We start from the raw sequence: 3,512 nt of genomic DNA on the forward strand, positions 1-3,512 counted from the left end.
TGAATAGATGCATATTCGTAATCATTAATTGTGTTTGACGAAATTAAATCGTGTTTTTTTAAGCACGGTTGTCATTTTGATGTTATTTCCATGCCTAAAATCCTCCATTCACAAACACCGTGTTGGCTGTTTAAGTGTTTCCAACGTAAATAAAAAAAAAAACTAAAAATAAAAAGAATAAAAAGGAGCTTTAGTCCCGATATACAGAGACTAAAGTAACATTTTAAGAGCACGAGAAGTGAAAACTAACTTAACCACCTCATGAAATATCCCATGTCAATTTTATGATACCCTGTATGCATTAAAACAGTCTGACAATAAGAAATGCGTTTATTTTCTGCATTCAAGTCTCGCGCAAGACGGGTGACAAGCAAACTAAAGGAGCCTGCATCTCACATGGAATACCGCGTAGTTCTCTTATTAAATTGCATTTCGTTCCGGGGGCGGTGAGAGATCATTAGAGTGACGTGTGTTTCGGCATTTCAACGTGTCTCTTATTTATTGGAGAAGCTGCTCCATAGTAAGTATTTGTTTTTAAACTCCGATGCAATAAGAGGGGTGTTATAATATAAGTTTGATGTCTGCCTATCTGTCAAACAAATGGACTAATTTCGATGCGGATTTTACGCGAGTTTTCTTGCGGTTGTTTTTAGCTATGTTTTGAGAACGGGTTCTGCCTTTTCGCAGTTATTCTTTGCCAAATGTTTCATTTGCCAACTGTTTCATTTTACAACTCTCAATTTTCTCCGAAACCATTTTTTTTTTCTCTCAGTGTATTTTCATTATGCTTTTATAGAACACATTAGGTTAGGTTAGGTTTATTTATGAAAGTTCCGAATAAAAATATAGTTTCAGAGAAAATCCTGTGTTGGCAAATTAACAGTTTGGCAAATGAAACAAAGGCAAAGAACCTTTTGAGATATTTAACTTTGAAATGACTATGTCGGGGGTCTCCCAATATTTTTAAGTTGGGTTAGGTTATAGTTACTGCATACATACATACATACTTCATGTCGTCAAAAAAGCTGTGGTAGCATGGTGGTTTGACCTATGGCTTCTCAAGCAGAGCGTCCCGGGTTCGAGCCCGGTGCTAACGCCGCTGTGTTTTTTCGGAATCCATGTGCAAAATTATATTTGAAATTTACCATGAACTTTGCGGTATAGGAAAACATCGTAAACCTGCACACCTGTGAGAAATTCACTCATTCAAGAACTATATCACAAGTCTTCTCCTTCAGGGAGGAGACCTGTTCTTAGCAATGGGATGATGATGAAATTTCGTGTATAAATTTATTTGGAACTTGTTAATTAAGAAACTTCTTATGGCATGTTGAGCGATGGGGTTGTGTTTATACACAATAAAAGGTACTTCATTGACGATAAAACTCGTACTAGTTCTCGAATGGAGATTTCGGATCGGCAAGCGCAGCGTAGGACGTCAACCAACGAGATGGATGGATGACCTGGTTAAAGCCGCGGACCATGTTTCAAACCGGGACATGTCCCGGCGTACCGGGACGTATGGCAACCCGAACCTAGGATCAATACAGCATTCCTTTCTTTGTCATATCATTACCATCTTTAAAATTTATTCCACGCAAAACCCTTATTTGCAGACCAAATTTCATTTACGTGAAACCTCATAGATGTCAATAGATTTATGTGCGGTTGGCTCCAAAGAAACCAAACAAATATGTTTCAAGTGTTCAGGAATACCAAATAGGAGCCAGATGCAATTTCACCGAATGATGTGACATTTTGAACAGTTTCCAACTCTGGTATTTTTCATTTTGCAGCGACAGAATATTTTGTGAAAATTGGTATTAAGTTGCGCTCGCTGTATCATTAGTTTAACTTGAAAAATTGTTTTGCGAGCACAAAGTTCTTGTTGCACGGTATTCATATTGGTTTAGGGAAGGTTGAATTAAAGATGAGAAACCATGCAAGGAGTCCAAATTAATTCCATCGAAAACCTCTTGATGAAATTAAAAATGTTTTAAAAACGAAAAAGAGTTTTCGCATTACCCCCTTCCCTCCTGAGATTTTACTCATCAGAGGTGTCATACTGCCATATACCAATTAGACTACCGGGGATTCGTCCAACCAGCCGAAAATGGTAACATTATTAGTGACGTGTAAGTACTTACATTTAGGGGCTGTTTCACCATCCATTGATTAGTATTAACTGACGGTTAAATGTGGTGCCGTCTCCGCCTATTCGAACCAAACAAATACGACATCACATTTAACCGTCAGTTAACACTAATGAATGGATGGTGAAACAGCCCCTTAGAATGGTGTAAGAATATGCCACTTTATAAAAATCTTAGATTTGGTTGAGGAAGCGATTTGCTAATAAAACAAATAAAATTAAAAATTACTAAAATCGATTACTTACAGGTAAGATCATTTTCTTATAAACTTAATTGGAATGCTTGACACAAGAGTGCACCCGTGTTTGCCTCATCATTTTCATCAGCCAGAAAAGATCCATTGTTGAATAAAATCCACGACAACACGCCACTTGCATCCACTGATTGCCTGCAACTCTCACGATGTCATCAGTCCACCTAGTCTTGAGAACCTTTCTCCCCCAACAGTTATCCGTTCTTCGAGCGATGTGGCCCGCCCATTGCTATTTCAACTAGCATATTCTTCGAGCTATGTACTCATGTACTTGACTAGGTACTTGGATTTATTCTGGCTTCGTATTACGTCTGGAACTGACTTGAAGCTGAATAAAAAACAAATGGTATTGAATAAATTATAAGTGTATTGTAGCGCAAACTGAAAAGTGCAGCCGAGTTCATAAACTTGTGAGCAAAAATTTGATCAAAAATACCTGAACACGACTCTATTGTTAACGACGTAGAAGCGTTTTCAAATATTTTTGATCAAATTTATGCTCAAAAGTTTATGAACTCGATTGTACTAGTTAATGAGGCAGAAATTGCCACATTGCAGTGCCTTGTCACAGTAATACTAGAGCTATTTTCTCAGAGTTGTTTTGCAGCTCAAAGTTTTACAAGTCACGTGATTTTTAATGCTAAATGAATGCTCTGGCTTATAAATGAAAACTGAGTCTGGGAAAATACCATAGGTACCTACGCAATTAACTAATTTGATCGTAAGCCGCCACAGAAACTGGTCATGATGTCATTTTACGTCTTTCGACAAACATTCTCTGATCATCATCATCACCAGCCGGAAGTCGTCCACAGCTGAAGAAAAACCTCCCTCTCAGAGCGCCACAATGAACGACAACTCGCCACGTCAGTCCACCTAGTGGTAGGCCTGCCAACGCTCGTGGCTCGTGGTTCGTGGTCGCCGCCCTAGGACTTTTCTTGCCCAATGTTATCTGTTCTTCGAGCGATGTGGCCCGCCCATTGCCACTTTAACTTCATATTTTAACAGCTATGGCGATAGGTAACTTTAGTTAGACATTCTCGAATACCTAGGTAACGCGTCTGCAATACCCCTGGTGTTGCAGATGTTTATGGGCGGTGGTGATC

This window comes from Choristoneura fumiferana, chromosome 21 (genome assembly GCF_025370935.1).
Source record: "Choristoneura fumiferana chromosome 21, NRCan_CFum_1, whole genome shotgun sequence".
In the NCBI taxonomy this organism is placed as follows: domain Eukaryota; kingdom Metazoa; phylum Arthropoda; class Insecta; order Lepidoptera; family Tortricidae; genus Choristoneura; species Choristoneura fumiferana.